Raw genomic sequence first — 19,669 nt, forward strand, 5'->3', positions numbered from 1 at the left:
ATTTCGACAGAAAAGGGTTTTAACTGGTCCTGCCTTACCACCCACATACTATTATTAAATCATCACACAGAAGCAGCTGTACTTTTTATCATTATCATTTTATTGTATTTTTTCAGAATGCATACAACATCAAACACAGAAATTAAACATAGAAAAACCAAACCAGTTGCTATTATTATCATTTAAAATGATCATTTTGTTTCCTTTTTTCCACATCATTTTTTTTCGGTGCATATTTTATAGCTGTTTTGCTATTAAGCTCACATGCATTTATTCATTTCTTTTATTCTTTATCATTATTTTATTATAATGTTACTACTCCCCAATTTCCCAAATTTACTGTTCCATATCTTAATATGTATGAGCAAGAGCATTTTAAAAAAAGCACTGTGACGGTAGCAAGAGCAGGTAGGGTCAGAATGAGCTGCTTTGAACTTGAGCATGTCCTGTGATTACGGGGCTCTGGCTGCTGAATACTAACTAGCACGGTTTGGTTTCTTAGTTTGGTTCATTTTTTTAAGCTTTTCCTTCTTTTTCTTGTTCAGGCACAAGCACATACACAAAAATTAAACAAATAAATACATGCATGCACACATACGAGGGATGTTCACAAAGTTTCTGCACTTTTATATTTGTTGGAAATGATGAGGGCGGGAGGAGTAGTAACTGGTCGTGTCTGAGACACAGAGAGAGCTTATAGTTCGAATTTAGTGCCATCTGATTTCTACAGTATGTGTGTATGTATGTGTTTTTGTATCCATATATATATTTTTTGTATGTATAAATGTATGTATGTATATATGTATGTAAGTACATAATTTTTGTATGTATGTCTTTATTTTTATATGTATGTATTTTTTTGTTTTTTTTTGTATTCATGTATGTATGCACATGTATTTATGTATATAAAAAAAAGGGCTAGCCTAGTGGGTAGAGCTTTGGGCTATCTGTTGAAAATAGATAAAAAAAATACATACAAACTAAATACATACATACCCACTAGGCTAGCATTTTTATCAAAAAAATACATACATGGATACAAAAATACATACATAAAGTACATACATACTGTAGATACAAAAATACATACATCCATACATACATACATACAAAAACTATATACAGTGTATCACAAAAGTGAGTACACCCCTCACATTTCTGCAGATATTTAAGTATATCTTTTCATGGGACAACACTGACAAAATGACACTTTGACACAATGAAAAGTAGTCTGTGTGCAGCTTATATAACAGTGTAAATTTATTCTTCCCTCAAAATAACTCAATATACAGCCATTAATGTCTAAACCACCGGCAACAAAAGTGAGTACACCCCTTAGTGAAAGTTCCTGAAGTGTCAATATTTTGTGTGGCCACCATTATTTCCCAGAACTGCCTTAACTCTCCTGGGCATGGAGTTTACCAGAGCTTCACAGGTTGCCACTGGAATGCTTTTCCACTCCTCCATGACGACATCACGGAGCTGTCGGATATTCGAGACTTTACGCTCCTCCACCTTCCGCTTGAGGATGCCCCAAAGATGTTCTATTGGGTTTAGGTCTGGAGACATGCTTGGCCAGTCCATCACCTTTACCCTCAGCCTCTTCAATAAAGCAGTGGTTGTCTTAGAGGTGTGTTTGGGGTCATTATCATGCTGGAACACTGCCCTGCGACCCAGTTTCCGGAGGGAGGGGATCATGCTCTGCTTCAGTATTTCACAGTACATATTGGAGTTCATGTGTCCCTCAATGAAATGTAACTCCCCAACACCTGCTGCACTCATGCAGCCCCAGACCATGGCATTCCCACCACCATGCTTGACTGTAGGCATGACACACTTATCTTTGTACTCCTCACCTGATTGCCGCCACACATGCTTGAGACCATCTGAACCAAACAAATTAATCTTGGTCTCATCAGACCATAGGACATGGTTCCAGTAATCCATGTCCTTTGTTGACATGTCTTCAGCAAACTGTTTGCGGGCTTTCTTGTGTAGAGACTTCAGAAGAGGCTTCCTTCTGGGGTGACAGCCATGCAGACCAATTTGATGTAGTGTGCGGCGTATGGTCTGAGCACTGACAGGCTGACCCCCCACCTTTTCAATCTCTGCAGCAATGCTGACAGCACTCCTGCGCCTATCTTTCAAAGACAGCAGTTGGATGTGACGCTGAGCACGTGCACTCAGCTTCTTTGGACGACCAACGCGAGGTCTGTTCTGAGTGGACTCTGCTCTTTTAAAACGCTGGATGATCTTGGCCACTGTGCTGCAGCTCAGTTTCAGGGTGTTGGCAATCTTCTTGTAGCCTTGGCCATCTTCATGTAGCGCAACAATTCGTCTTTTAAGATCCTCAGAGAGTTCTTTGCCATGAGGTGCCATGTTGGAACTTTCAGTGACCAGTATGAGAGAGTGTGAGAGCTGTACTACTAAATTGAACACACCTGCTCCCTATGCACACCTGAGACCTAGTAACACTAACAAATCACATGACATTTTGGAGGGAAAATGACAAGCAGTGCTCAATTTGGACATTTAGGGGTGTAGTCTCTTAGGGGTGTACTCACTTTTGTTGCCGGTGGTTTAGACATTAATGGCTGTATATTTAGTTATTTTGAGGGAAGAATAAATTTACACTGTTATATAAGCTGCACACAGACTACTTTTCATTGTGTCAAAGTGTCATTTTGTCAGTGTTGTCCCATGAAAAGATATACTTCAATATCTGCAGAAATGTGAGGGGTGTACTCACTTTTGTGATACACTGTACATACAGTGTATCACAAAAGTGAGTACACCCCTCACATTTCTGCAAATATTTCATTATATCTTTTCATGGGACAACACTATAGACATGAAACTTGGATATAACTTAGAGTAGTCAGTGTACAACTTGTATAGCAGTGTAGATTTACTGTCTTCTGAAAATAACTCAACACACAGCCATTAATGTCTAAATAGCTGGCAACATAAGTGAGTACACCCCACAGTGAACATGTCCAAATTGTGCCCAAAGTGTCAATCTTTTGTGTGACCACCATTATTATCCAGCACTGCCTTAACCCTCCTGGGCATGGAATTCACCAGAGCTGCACAGGTTGCTACTGGAATCCTCTTCCACTCCTCCATGATGACATCACGGAGCTGGTGGATGTTAGACACCTTGAACTCCTCCACCTTCCACTTGAGGATGCGCCACAGGTGCTCAATTGGGTTTAGTCCATCACCTTTACCTTCAGCTTCCTTAGCAAGGCAGTTGTCATCTTGGAGGTTGTGTTTGGGGTCGTTATCCTGTTGGAAAACTGCCATGAGGCCCAGTTTTCGAAGGGAGGGGATCATGCTCTGTTTCAGAATGTCACAGTACATGTTGGAATTCATGTTTCCCTCAATGAACTGCAGCTCCCCAGTGCCAGCAACACTCATGCAGCCCAAGACCATGATGCTACCACCACCATGCTTGACTGTAGGCAAGATACAGTTGTCTTGGTACTTCTCACCAGGGCGCCGCCACACATGCTGGACACCATCTGAGCCAAACAAGTTTATCTTGGTCTCGTCAGACCACAGGGCATTCCAGTAATCCATGTTCTTGGACTGCTTGTCTTCAGCAAACTGTTTGCGGGCTTTCTTGTGCGTCAGCTTCCTTCTGGGATGACGACCATGCAGACCGAGTTGATGCAGTGTGCGGCGTATGGTCTGAGCACTGACAGGCTGACCTCCCACGTCTTCAACCTCTGCAGCAATGCTGGCAGCACTCATGTGTCTATTTTTTAAAACCCAACCTCTGGATATGACGCCGAACACGTGGACTCAACTTCTTTGGTCGACCCTGGCGAAGCCTGTTCCGAGTGGAACCTGTCCTGGAAAACCGCTGTATGACCTTGGCCACCATGCTGTAGCTCAGTTTCAGGGTGTTAGCAATCTTCTTATAGCCCAGGCCATCTTTGTGGAGAGCAACAATTCTATTTCTAACATCCTCAGAGAGTTCTTTGCCATGAGGTGCCATGTTGAATATCCAGTGGCCAGTATGAGAGAATTGTACCCAAAACACCTAATTTAACAGCCCTGCTCCCCATTTACACCTGGGACCTTGACACATGACACCAGGGAAGGACAACAACACATTTGGGCACAATTTGGACATGTTCACTGTGGGGTGTACTCACTTATGTTGCCAGCTATTTAGACATTAATGGCTGTGTGTTGAGTTATTTTCAGAAGACAGTAAATCTACACTGCTATACAAGCTGTACACTGACTACTCTAAGTTATATCCAAGTTTCATGTCTATAGTGTTGTCCCATGAAAAGATATAATCAAATATTTGCAGAAATGTGAGGGGTGTACTCACTTTTGTGATACACTGTACATACAAAAAACATACATAGATACAAAAATACATCCATCCATCCATACATACATACAAAAATTATATACATACATACATACAAAAAACATACATATATACACAAATACATCCATCCATCCATCCATCCATCCATCCATCCATCCATACATACATACTGTACATTCATAAATACAGTGTATCACAAAAGTGAGTACACCCCTCACATTTCTGCAGATATTTAAGTATATCTTTTCATGGGACAACACTGACAAAATGACACTGACACAATGAAAAGTAGTCTGTGTGCAGCTTATATAACAGTTTAAATTTATTCTTCTCTCAAAAAAACTCAATATACAGCCATTAATGTCTAAACCACCGGCAACAAAAGTGAGTACACCCCTAAGAGACTACACCCCTAAATGTCCAAATTGAGCACTGCTTGTCATTTTCCCTCCAAAATGTCATGTGACTCGTTAGTGTTACTAGGTCTCAGGTGTGCATAGGGAGCAGGCGTGTTCAATTTAGTAGTACAGCTCTCACACTCTCTCATACTGGTCACTGAAAGTTCCAACATGGCACCTCATGGCAAAGAACTCTCTGAGGATCTTAAAAGATGAATTGTTGCGCTACATGAAGATGGCCAAGGCTAGAAGAAGATTGCCAACACCCTGAAACTGAGCTGCAGCACAGTGGCCAAGATCATCCAGCGTTTTAAAAGAGCAGGGTCCACTCAGAACAGACCTCGCGTTGGTCGTCCAAAGAGGCTGAGTGCATGTGCTCAGCGTCACATCCAACTGCTGTCTTTGAAAGATAGGCGCAGGAGTGCTGTCAGCATTGCTGCAGAGATTGAAAACGTGGGGGGTCAGCCTGTCAGTGCTCAGACCATACGCCGCACACTACATCAAATTGGTCTGCATGGCTGTCACCCCAGAAGGAAGCCTCTTCTGAAGTCTCTACACAAGAAAGCCCGCAAACAGTTTGCTGAAGACATGTCAACAAAGGACATGGATTACTGGAACCATGTCCTATGGTCTGATGAGACCAAGATTAATTTGTTTGGTTCAGATGGTCTCAAGCATGTGTGGCGGCAATCAGGTGAGGAGTACAAAGATAAGTGTGTCATGCCTACAGTCAAGCATGGTGGTGGGAATGCCATGGTCTGGGGCTGCATGAGTGCAGCAGGTGTTGGGGAGTTACATTTCATTGAGGGACACATGAACTCCAATATGTACTGTGAAATACTGAAGCAGAGCATGATCCCCTCCCTCCGGAAACTGGGTCGCAGGGCAGTGTTCCAGCATGATAATGACCCCAAACACACCTCTAAGACGACCACTGCTTTATTGAAGAGGCTGAGGGTAAAGGTGATGGACTGGCCAAGCATGTCTCCAGACCTAAACCCAATAGAACATCTTTGGGGCATCCTCAAGCGGAAGGTGGAGGAGCGCAAAGTCTCGAATATCCGCCAGCTCCGTGATGTCGTCATGGAGGAGTGGAAAAGCATTCCAGTGGCAACCTGTGAAGCTCTGGTAAACTCCATGCCCAGGAGAGTTAAGGCAGTTCTGGGAAATAATGGTGGCCACACAAAATATTGACACTTCAGGAACTTTCACTAAGGGGTGTACTCACTTTTGTTGCCGGTGGTTTAGACATTAATGGCTGTATATTGAGTTATTTTGAGGGAAGAATAAATTTACACTGTTATATAAGCTGCACACAGACTACTTTTCATTGTGTCAAAGTGTCATTTTGTCAGTGTTGTCCCATGAAAAGATATACTTAAATATCTGCAGAAATGTGAGGGGTGTACTCACTTTTGTGATACACTGTACATGCATACATACAGTGTATCACAAAAGTGAGTACACCCCTCACATTTCTGCAAATATTTCATTATATCTTTTCATGGGACAACACTATAGACATGAAACTTGGATATAACTTAGAGTAGTCAGTGTACAGCTTGTATAGCAGTGTAGATTTACTGTCTTCTGAAAATAACTCAACATACAGCCATTAATGTCTAAATAGCTGGCAACATAAGTGAGTACACCCCACAGTGAACATGTCCAAATTGTGCCCAAATGTGTCGTTGTCCCTTCCTGGTGTCATGTGTCAAGGTCCCAGGTGTAAATGGGGAGCAGGGCTGTTAAATTTGGTGTTTTGGGTACAATTCTCTCATACTGGCCACTGGATATTCAACATGGCACCTCATGGCAAAGAACTCTCTGAGGATGTGAGAAATAGAATTGTTGCTCTCTACAAAGATGGCCTGGGCTATAAGAAGATTGCTAACACCCTGAAACTGAGCTACAGCATGGTGGCCAAGGTCATACAGCGGTTTTCCAGGACAGGTTCCACTCAGAACAGGCTTCGCCAGGGTCGACCAAAGAAGTTGAGTCCACGTGTTCGGCGTCATATCCAGAGGTTGGCTTTAAACAATAGACACATGAGTGCTGCCAGCATTGCTGCAGAGGTTGAAGACGTGGGAGGTCAGCCTGTCAGTGCTCAGACCATACGCCGCACACTGCATCAACTCGGTCTGCATGGTCGTCATCCCAGAAGGAAGCTGACGCACAAGAAAGCCCGCAAACAGTTTGCTGAAGACAGGCAGTCCAAGAACATGGATTACTGGAATGCCCTGTGGTCTGACGAGACCAAGATAAACTTGTTTGGCTCAGATGGTGTCCAGCATGTGTGGCGGCGCCCTGGTGAGAAGTACCAAGACAACTGTATCTTGCCTACAGTCAAGCATGGTGGTGGTAGCATCATGGTCTTGGGCTGCATGAGTGTTGCTGGCACTGGGGAGCTGCAGTTCATTGAGGGAAACATGAATTCTAACATGTACTGTGACATTCTGAAACAGAGCATGATCCCCTCCCTTCGAAAACTGGGCCTCATGGCAGTTTTCCAACAGGATAACGACCCCAAACACAACCTCCAAGATGACAACTGCCTTGCTGAGGAAGCTGAAGGTAAAGGTGATGGACTAAACCCAATTGAGCACCTGTGGCGCATCCTCAAGTGGAAGGTGGAGGAGTTCAAGGTGTCTAACATCCACCAGCTCCGTGATGTCATCATGGAGGAGTGGAAGAGGATTCCAGTAGCAACCTGTGCAGCTCTGGTGAATTCCATGCCCAGGAGGGTTAAGGCAGTGCTGGATAATAATGGTGGTCACACAAAATATTGACACTTTGGGCACAATTTGGACATGTTCACTGTGGGGTGTACTCACTTATGTTGCCAGCCATTTAGACATTAATGGCTGTGTGTTGAGTTATTTTCAGAAGACAGTAAATCTACACTGCTATACAAGTTGTACACTGACTACTCTAAGTTATATCCAAGTTTTATTTCTATAGTGTTGTCCCATGAAAAGATATAATAAAATATTTGCAGAAATGTGAGGGGTGTACTCACTTTTGTGATACACTGTACATACAAATACAAAATTATATACATACATAGGTACATACATAGATACAAAAAAAATAAATACATAGATACAAAAAAAATAAATACAGATAAAAAAATAAAAACATAGATACAAAAACAAATAAATACATAGATAAAAAGTAAATACAGAGATACAAAAATAAATACATACAGTACATACAAAAATAAATAAATACAGTACATACAAAAATAAATAAATACAGAGATACAAAAATAAATACAGAGGTACAAAAATAAATACAGAGGTACAAAAATAAATACATAGATACAAAAATAAATACATAGATACAAAAATAGATACAAAAAAACATGAATACATAGATTCAAAAATAAATACAGAGATACAAAAATAAATACAGAGATACGAAAATAAATACAGAGATACAAAAATAAAAATACGGAAACAAAAATAAATACATAGATACAAAAATAAATACATAGATACAAAAATAAATACAGAGATACAAAAATAAAAATACGGAAACAAAAATAAATACATAGATACAAAAATAAATACATAGATACAAAAATAAATGAATACATAGATACAAAAATAAATAAATACATAGATACAAAAAAAATAAATACATAGATACAAAAATAAATACATAGATACGAAAATAAATACAGAGATACAAAAATAAAAATATGGAAACAAAAATAAATACATAGATACAAAAATAAATACACAGATACAAAAATAAATAAATACAAAGATACAAAAATAAATAAATACATAGATACAAAAATGAATAAATACATAGATACAAAAATAAATAAATACATAGATACAAAAATAAATGAATACATAGATACAAAAATAAATACAGAGATACAAAAATAAATATATAGATCCAAAAATAAATACATATTTACAAAAATAAATACATAGATACGAAAATAAATGAATACATAGATACAAAAATAAATAAATACATATATACAACAATAAATAAATACATAGATACAAAAATAAATAAATACATAGATCCAAAAATAAATAAATACATATATACAACAATAAATAAATACATAGATCCAAAAATAAATAAATACATATATACAACAATAAATAAATACATAGATCCAACAATAATTACAGAGATACAAAAATAAATACATAGATACAAAAATAAATACATACAAAAATGAATACATAGATACAAAAATAAATAAATACAGAGATACAAAAATAAACACATACATACAAAAATAAATAAATACGTAGATCCAAAAATAAATAAACACATAGATACAAAAATGAATAAGTACATAGATCCAAAAATAAATAAATACAGAGATACAAAAATAAATACAAAGATACAAAAATTAATAGATAGATACAAAAATAAATACATAGATTCAAAAATAAATACAGAGATACAAAAATAAATACATAGATCCAAAAATAAATACATAGATACAAAAATAAATACATAGATACAAAAATAAATACATAGATACAAAAATAAATACATTAATACAAAAATAAATACATAGATACAAAAATAAATACATATATCTAATAATAAGTACAGAGATACAAAAATAGAGAGATACAAAAATAAATAAATACATAGATACAAAAATAAATAAAAAAAATGGGATCAGAAATTACGGAAGCGTATTGCTGCCACACAGATAAAAAAAAAATACCGTCAGTATGTCGTTATAACGAGAAAAGGATGTCGTTTTAACGAGAAAAGTTCATTACCTCAAATGCTGCACAGCTGATGGAGCGTATCTGCTGATGGAGAGACAGTTTGCACACATGCATGATGCTGTAACTTGTGTAACCTTACAGCTTGTGGTGCCGATCAAGATTCTCCTTTAGGATCTAAACTAGGTTTAATATTCAACATTTGTCTGACATTCGGCATTCCGATCTAAATAAGTGCTTCAAAAAACACCTAAGACCTTCTTATTTGATGATTTCTTACACAAATGAAAATAGTCAACATACTACAAAAACAAGTTTATGTTCAATTTAAGATTACGTCTATTTATCTAAAGAAAGGTTATAATGAAACCGTTTATCCAGCTCCCACTTCATGTAACGAGTTAGGGACCGTCATAAAACTAACTGAGAAACGTAGGAAACATGCACTTATCCACACTAATAAATCCATTTAAATCTGGTATGATTTGATGAATTAATGTCAAACAGTTTTTACAAAAACACATCAATGTTTCTCACCTACTACAAAAACCTTATTTTTTGAAATAACATGGTATTTATTTTACATTACATTTAAATAAAGATAAATAAATCTGTAATAAATTTATATTTCAAATATACAAATTATATTTCCAAAAATACAAATCATACCAGATTTAAATGGATTTATTAGTGTGGATAAGTGCAGAGTAAATGTTTCCTACGTTTCTCAGTTAGTTTTATGACGGTCCCTAACTCGTTACATGAAGTGGGAGCTGGATAAACGGTTTCATTATAACCTTTCTTTAGATAAACTTGTTTTTGTAGTATGTTGACTATTTTCATTTGTGTAAGAAATCATCAAATAAGAAGGTCTTAGGTGTTTTTTGAAGCACTTATTTAGATCGGAATGCCGAATGTCAGACAAATGTTGAATATTAAACCAAGTTTAGATCCTAAAGGAGAATCTTGATCGGCACCACAAGCTGTAAGGTTACACAAGTTACAGCATCATGCATGTGTGCAAACTGTCTCTCCATCAGCAGATACGCTCCATCAGCTGTGCAGCATTTGAGGTAATGAACTTTTCTCGTTATAACGACATCCTTTTCTCGTTTTAACGACATCCTTTTCTCGTTATAACGACATCCTTTTCTCGTTATAACGACATCCTTTCTCGTTATAACGACATACTGACGGTATTTTTTTTTTAACTGTGTGGCAGCAATACGCTTCCGTAAGAAATAAATACAGAGATACAAAATAAATAAATACAGAGGTACTAAAATAAATACAGAGATACAACAATAAATACAGAGATTTTAAAATAAATACAGAGATACAAAAATAAATACAAAGATACAAAAATTAATAGACAGATACAAAAATAAATAAATGCAAAGATACAAAAATAAATAAAAACATGGGATCAAAAATAAATAGATATACTAAAATAGACAAATACAAAAATAAATAAATACAAAGATCCAAAAATAAATACATAGATCCAAAAATAAATTCAGAGATACAAAAATAAATACATAGATACAAAAATAAATAAAAAAATGGGATCAGAAATAAATACAGAGATACAAAAATAAATACATAGATACAAAAATAAATACAGAGATACAAAAATAAATACATAGATACACAAATAAATACATAGATACAAAAATAAATAAATACATACAGTGTATCACAAAAGTGAGTACACCCCTCACATTTCTGCAGATATTTAAGTATATCTTTTCATGGGACAACACTGACAAAATGACACTTTGACACAATGAAAAGTAGTCTGTGTGCAGCTTATATAACAGTGTAAATTTATTCTTCCCTCAAAATAACTCAATATACAGCCATTAATGTCTAAACCACCGGCAACAAAAGTGAGTACACCCCTTAGTGAAAGTTCCTGAAGTGTCAATATTTTGTGTGGCCACCATTATTTCCCAGAACTGCCTTAACTCTCCTGGGCATGGAGTTTACCAGAGCTTCACAGGTTGCCACTGGAATGCTTTTCCACTCCTCCATGACGACATCACGGAGCTGGCGGATATTCGAGACTTTGCGCTCCTTCACCTTCCGCTTGAGGATGCCCCAAAGATGTTCTATTGGGTTTAGGTCTGGAGACATGCTTGGCCAGTCCATCACCTTTACCCTCAGCCTCTTCAATAAAGCAGTGGTCGTCTTAGAGGTGTGTTTGGGGTCATTATCATGCTGGAACACTGCCCTGCGACCCAGTTTCCGGAGGGAGGGGATCATGCTCTGCTTCAGTATTTCACAGTACATATTGGAGTTCATGTGTCCCTCAATGAAATGTAACTCCCCAACACCTGCTGCACTCATGCAGCCCCAGACCATGGCATTCCCACCACCATGCTTGACTGTAGGCATGACACACTTATCTTTGTACTCCTCACCTGATTGCCGCCACACATGCTTGAGACCATCTGAACCAAACAAATTAATCTTGGTCTCATCAGACCATAGGACATGGTTCCAGTAATCCATGTCCTTTGTTGACATGTCTTCAGCAAACTGTTTGCGGGCTTTCTTGTGTAGAGACTTCAGAAGAGGCTTCCTTCTGGGGTGACAGCCATGCAGACCAATTTGATGTAGTGTGCGGCGTATGGTCTGAGCACTGACAGGCTGACCCCCCACCTTTTCAATCTCTGCAGCAATGCTGACAGCACTCCTGCGCCTATCTTTAAAAGACAGCAGTTGGATGTGACGCTGAGCACGTGCACTCAGCTTCTTTGGACGACCAACGCGAGGTCTGTTCTGAGTGGACCCTGCTCTTTTAAAACGCTGGATGATCTTGGCCACTGTGCTGCAGCTCAGTTTCAGGGTGTTGGCAATCTTCTTGTAGCCTTGGCCATCTTCATGTAGCGCAACAATTCGTCTTTTAAGATCCTCAGAGAGTTCTTTGCCATGAGGTGCCATGTTGGAACTTTCAGTGACCAGTATGAGAGAGTGTGAGAGCTGTACTACTAAATTGAACACAACTGCTCCCTATGCACACCTGAGACCTAGTAACACTAACAAATCACATGACATTTTGGATGGAAAATGACAAGCAGTGCTCAATTTGGACATTTAGGGGTGTAGTCTCTTAGGTGTGTACTCACTTTTGTTGCCGGTGGTTTAGACATTAATGGCTGTATTTTGAGTTATTTTGAGGGAAGAATAAATTTACACTGTTATATAAGCTGCACACAGACTACTTTTCATTGTGTCAAAGTGTCATTTTGTCAGTGTTGTCCCATGAAAAGATATACTTAAATATCTGCAGAAATGTGAGGGGTGTACTCACTTTTGTGATACACTGTAGATACAAAAATAAATACAGAGATACAAAAATTAATAAATACATAGATACAAAAATAAATACAGAGATACAAAAATTAATAAATACATAGATACAAAAATAAATACAGAGATACAAAAATAAATAAATACATAGATACAAAAATAAATAAAAAAATGGGATCAGAAATAAATAAAGAGATACAAAAATAAATACAGAGATACAACAATAAATACAGAGATTTTAAAATAAATACAGAGATACAAAATTAAATACAGAGATACAAAATTAAATACAGAGATACAAAAATAAATACATAGATACAAAAATAAATACAGATATACAAAAATAAATAAATACATAGATTCAAAAATAAATAAATACAGACATACAAAAATAAGTAAATACAGAGGTACAAAAATAAATACAGAGATACAAAAATAAATACAGAGATTTTAAAATAAATACAGAGATACAAAAATAAATACAGAGATTTTAAAATAAATACAGAGATACAAAAATAAATACAGAGATTTTAAAATAAATACAGAGATACAAAATTAAATACAGAGATACAAAAATAAATACATAGATACAAAAATAAATAAAGAGATACAAAAATAAATAAATACATAGATACAAAAATAAATACAGAGATACAAAAATAAATACATAGATACAAAAATAAATAACAAAATGGGATCAGAAATAAATACAGATATACAAAAATAAATACAGAGATACAAAAATAAATACAAAGATACAAAAATAAAAATATGGAAACAAAAATAAATACATAGATTTAAAAATAAATACAGAGATTCAAAAATAAATAAATACAGACATACAAAAATAAATAAATACAGACATACAAAATTAAGTAAATACAGAGGTACAAAAATAAATACAGGGATTTTAAAATAAATACAGAGATACAAAAATAAATACAGATTTAAAAATAAATGCAGAGATACTAAAATAAATACAGAGATTTTAAAATAAATACAGAGATACAAAAATAAATACATAGATACAAAAATAAATACAGAGATACAAAAATAAATACATAGATACACAAATCAATACATAGATACAAAAATAAATAAATACATAGATACAAAAATAAATACAGAGATACAAAAATTAATAAATACATAGATACAAAAATAAATACAGAGATACAAAAATAAATAAATACATAGATACAAAAATAAATAAATACATAGATACAAAAATAAATAAAAAAATGGGATCAGAAATAAATAAAGAGATACAAAAATAAATACAGAGATACAACAATAAATACAGATATACAAAAATAAATAAATACATAGATTCAAAAATAAATAAATACAGACATACAAAAATAAGTAAATACAGAGGTACAAAAATAAATACAGAGATACAAAAATAAATACAGAGATTTTAAAATAAATACAGAGATACAAAAATAAATACAGAGATTTTAAAATAAATACAGAGATACAAAAATAAATACAGAGATTTTAAAATAAATAAAGAGATACAAAAATAAATAAATACATAGATACAAAAATAAATACAGAGATACAAAAATAAATACAGGGATACAAAAATAAATAAATACATAGATACAAAAATAAATACAGAGATACAAAAATAAATAAAGAGATACAAAAATAAATAAATACATAGATACAAAAATAAATACAGAGATTCAAAAATAAATAAATACAGACATACAAAAATAAATAAATACAGACATACAAAATTAAGTAAATACAGAGGTACAAAAATAAATACAGAGATACAAAAATAAATACAGGGATTTTAAAATAAATACAGAGATACAAAAATAAATACAGATTTAAAAATAAATGCAGAGATACAAAATTAAATACAGAGATACAAAAATAAATAGCATGGATGGATGGGATGAATGGATGGATGTGCGAATGGATGTATGGATGTATGGATGTATGGATGTATGGATGGATGGATGGATGGATGGATGGATGGATGGATGGGATGGATGGATGGATGCCGTATGGCTGGATGGATGGATGCCGTATGGCTGGATGGATAGTTGGATAGTTGGATGGATGGATAGTTGGATGGATGGATAGTTGTATGGATGGGCAGATGGATGGGCGGGTGGATGGATGGATGAGCGGGCGGGAGGGGTGGATGGATGGTTGGATGGATGGTTGGATGGTTGGATGAGTGGATCAATAAAAGCAAGTGATAACATAAAGCTAACTTGTTTTATCTGACTTTTACAAGCCCTATGTTGAGCCTCCTACAAAATATATCACAGCAGCTCTAGTTCGTTTATGGGTTTTGAGCTTTTATTATACCACATTAAGAACCCCACATTCCTACCATAATTACCTTAAGCCAAGTTCACATCCGGAGAGAATTGCCTAATTAAGAAATTCAGTGAGCGGGGGACAAAACATTAAGGTGTGACACCTGAGTAACTCAGCAGTCAGCAAAACGATCAAATAAGCCGCCTTTATAAACTGGAAATGGGAATGTCAGTCATGAACAGTCAGCAATTTTTTGAAAGGTGTCCTGAGATTCAGGCACTTATTTTTAGTTTTCAGCGACACTCTGAGGTTGGATACGCTTAAAGACTGTGCTGTTCCCAATTGTGCTTGTGTAGGGGAAGTGGAACGTCTACATGGGATAAGGTTCTTAAATGAAATAACCCGTCTAGCTTTCTCAGCAGTGCCACAGTTCTGGTTTGGGAGCAAAACAAAGCTGTAGATGGTCCAGGGGATTTTAGTATTTTTGTTCCCAAAAGCACCGATATTTCAGACCAGGTTTTTTGCTGGTGATATTTACACGCCAGATTGTATCTTCTATTTATTCAGCACTGTCCAGCATTGCTCCTTCTGTTTCTCCACCAGCGTTCTGAGTGCCGTGAAAAGGAGGATTAGGGAAACACCTCGTGTTTCGCTTTGATTCTGGATTTTAGGATTAGGGTAAAAAGGAAGTGCTGAAGGGCCTCTAGTCAGATTATTGATTGCTGATTTAAGACTCAAAGAACTATTGGCTCTTAGCAGGGTAGATTGCTCAAAATCATGGGGGTGGATGAAAAGTGGCTTTCTATGAGGGTCCAATTTTACTGAAGAAGGTTTATCTTCCTATATGTTTATTTTTAGAACAAAGTAAGACTGATAAAAAGAGAAAAAAATGCATCACCAAATCACAATACATATATAATAAAATACAGCCTTATTTGGACACTCTTGGTCAAATTTCATATAAAATACAATAAATGGATACATTATTATTGTGCCCAATTATGTAGAAATACATCTTACGTTCATACACTATATAGCCAAAAGTATATGGACACCTGACCATCAGCTTGTTCCTGCCGAAACCTGTATGAGAGAAAACAGAACTTTTCTTATTAGATTTGGGTTAAATTACTTTAAACAGTCATATAACGGATGATGGTGATGACAATGTCTCAGTGTCTTAATGTATCAGTGATTACAGAAGAATATGGCTAATTAGCCAGCCTGTTAGCACTGTGCTGTCACTCAGTACAATTTAATATACTGTATATGTTAGCATTAGTGGCTCTGTCTCAAATTTCAAAATTTATACTTTCAGAATACTTGCATACCTAACACACTATATAGAACAGCTGTATGTGATTTAGGATACAACCAAAAATGGTAGATGTTTGCTTATTTAAAGTCTCTTTATTCTAACTTCATACTAATGCAAGCTAATGTAGCTAATATCAGTTAGCTTGCTGGACTGCTATTATGGACAGCCAATCAGAGCAGCTTATACACACTCACACATCCATAGTTGCTGAAGACAGCAAACCAAGCTGTGAACATAAATATATACTATTTGTGCAATAATAATAACAACAACAATAATAATACTTTAATACTTAATTAATACTAATATTGTTATTATTGTTATTATTACTGTTATTATTATTATTATTACTGTTATTATTGTTATTATTCTTATTATTGTTATTATTATTAATACTGTTATTATATTATTATTATTATTATTACTACTACTACTACTGTTATTATTATTGTTACTATTATTGTTATTATTATTATTATTATTATTATTACTTTTATTATTATTATTATTATTATTATTATTACTGTTATATTATTGTTATTATTATTATTATTACTGTTATTATTATAATTATTACTATTATTACTGTTATTATTATTATTACTGTTATTATTATTATTACTGTTATTATTATTATTTTTTTTATTATTATTATTATTATTATCTGTCTCTACTGTGATAAGATACCGGTTACACTGTTCTGTTTGCACTCATTCAACCATTTATGGATATTTGTGTATATCCGTATTGTTTTACCATGTAAATACTCATATTTCTTATAATTTTAGCTTATTTTGTGCTGCACCGAGTCATATTTCTTTTGTACTTTTTTATAGATTTTAATATATCTAATATATAATATATCCAAACATTGTCAAATCACAATACATATATAATAAAATACAGCCTTATGCAAATAGTTAGACACTCTTGTTCAAATTTCATATAAAATACACTAAATAGACAAAAGTATTGAGACACCCCTGCTATTATTATTATTATTATTATTAAAATTATTATTATTATTATGGGTGTACATGGTCTGCAACAATGCTTAGGTAGGTGGTACGTGTCAAAGTAACATCCACATGGATGGCAGGACCCAAGGTTTTCCAGCAGAACATCTTGCCTTCTTCCCATAGACCTAAATTATTTGCAATAATGCGCTCAGAAATTTTGTTCTTAAACATTTTGAATTCTCTCTGAAGTTTGGTACAAAGTGGTGAGCCACGACCCATCGTTGCTTTCAAACTTTCACATTTTTTAAAACCCAGTCATGATTCCCTGCTTTATTGTTAAATGTTTCAAAATATTATAGCTTCAATATTTCCAATATTATCGACTTTCCACTCCATATATACCGATCAACCATAACATTAAAACCACCTCATTGTCCATTTTATAAGCTCCACTTACCATATAGAAGCACTTTGTAGTTCTACAATTACTGACTGTAGTCCATCTGTTTCTCTACATACCTTTTTAGCCTGCTTTCACCCTGTTCTTCAATGGTCAGAACCCCCACAGGACCACCACAGAGCAGGTATTATTTGAGTGGGGGGTCATTCTCAGCACTGCAGTGACACAATGGTGGTGGTGTGTTAGTGTGTGTTAGTGTGTGTTGTGCTGGTATGAGTGGATAAGGCAACAGCAGCACTGATGGAGTTTTTAAACACCTCACTGTCACTGCTGGACTGAGAATAGTTCACCAACCAAAAATTTATCCAGCCAACAGTGCCTCGTGTGACCACTGTTGAAGGTCTAGAACAGGGGTCAGCAACCTTTTTTGTACTCTGTGCCGATTGAAAAAAATAGGTTGAAGATGAAGTACTAAGTGTGCCATGGAATACGTCATATAACACAAACTGTTGCTATGTATGTGACATAAACCAATTAATCAGTTAATTAGTCTTACATGTCAGTGTGATCCTTGTCCCTGACTCTCTGCAAAGATGATCCATCTGTGGTGTGTATGAGGTGAACTTACTGGCTTAAATTTCTGAAGAACACTTGTCTGTTTCTTGTACCTTGAAATTGCTCGTTTGATTGATTCCATTTTGTCAGCATCATCCTTAAATGAGCTTTGGTGCTTTGTCTCAAAATGGCAGTGCACACTTGAGGTCTTGTTGAATTGAACGAACATCCACTTTGGGGCGTTTAGCAGCTATGCTATACCAAGTTTTGCACGAAACTGAAAGCTGACTCACTTTTGACACCTTGATTAACCTTAACTAGCATAAATTACTCAACCTTAACTGGCCATAGGTGGAGGCGGTTAAGGTGGAGTAATTTATGGTTGTTAAGGTTAATCAAGGTGTCGGGAGTGAGCTTATGGCAAAGGGGGTAAGGACGGATCCAACTAAGCATGAAATACATTTTTTTTTACTCTTACCAATCAGAGTGCCAGACAAACGTGCTTCAAGTGCCAGCTTTGGCACGCGTGCCATAGGTTGCTGACCCCTGGTCTAGAAGATGACCAACTCAAACAGCAGCAATAGATGAGCGATCGTCTCTGACTTTACATCTACAAGGTGGACCAACTAGGTAGGAGTGTCTAATAGAGTGGACAGTGAGTGGACAGGGTATTTAAAAACTCCAGCAGTGCTGCTGTTTCTGATCCACTCATACCAGCACAACACACACTAACACACCACCACCATGTCAGTGTCACTGCAGTGCTGAGAATGATCCACCACCTAAATAATACCTGCTCTGTGGTGGTCCTGTGGGGGTCCTGGCCATTGAAGAACAGCATGAAAGGGGGCTAACAAAGCATGCAGAGAAACAGATGGACTACAGTCAGTAATTGTAGAACTACAAAGTGCTTCTATATGGTAAGTGGAGCTGATAAAATGGACAGTGAGTGTAGAAACAAGGAGGTGGTTTTAATGTTTTGGCTAATCAGTGTACATATGCAATATTTATAATATGGTATATATCTTTATGCCAAGATCTCCATGCTTGGATTAGAACATCTAAAATATATGAAACCTTGCTGCTGTTCTCTCTCAGCTCGTTTTTTTTTTTTTGCTACATGTTGCTGGCCTGATCCAATCATGGTAGTTCTTCCTCAAATATAAATATAAAGCCATAGCTCTGTGTGAAAGCCACCCAGAATCATGTCCAGTTTCTTGTAATTTCGAGGCTGGACTACTGCAACTCCCTCCTGGCAGGTCTTTTTGTGCATGCTTGGTTTTCAATCAGCCCAAGTGCTGCCACATTACCCACTGCTGCACTTTCTTCACTGGCTTCTAGCTGCTCACATTTAACTGAAAGCAGTGATGCTTGC

The 19,669-nt window shown here is 35.9% G+C and overlaps 1 protein-coding gene across 1 annotated transcript in view; it reads left to right on the forward strand.

The window, feature by feature from the left end:
• The window catches only part of tsnare1 (T-SNARE Domain Containing 1), a 178,196-nt gene that overhangs the window by 70,527 nt on the left and 88,000 nt on the right, over positions 1-19,669 (forward strand). The window lies entirely within an intron of this gene.

The sequence above is a fragment of the Trichomycterus rosablanca genome, chromosome 3, assembly GCF_030014385.1.
Source record: "Trichomycterus rosablanca isolate fTriRos1 chromosome 3, fTriRos1.hap1, whole genome shotgun sequence".
Classification (NCBI taxonomy): Eukaryota; Metazoa; Chordata; class Actinopteri; order Siluriformes; family Trichomycteridae; genus Trichomycterus; species Trichomycterus rosablanca.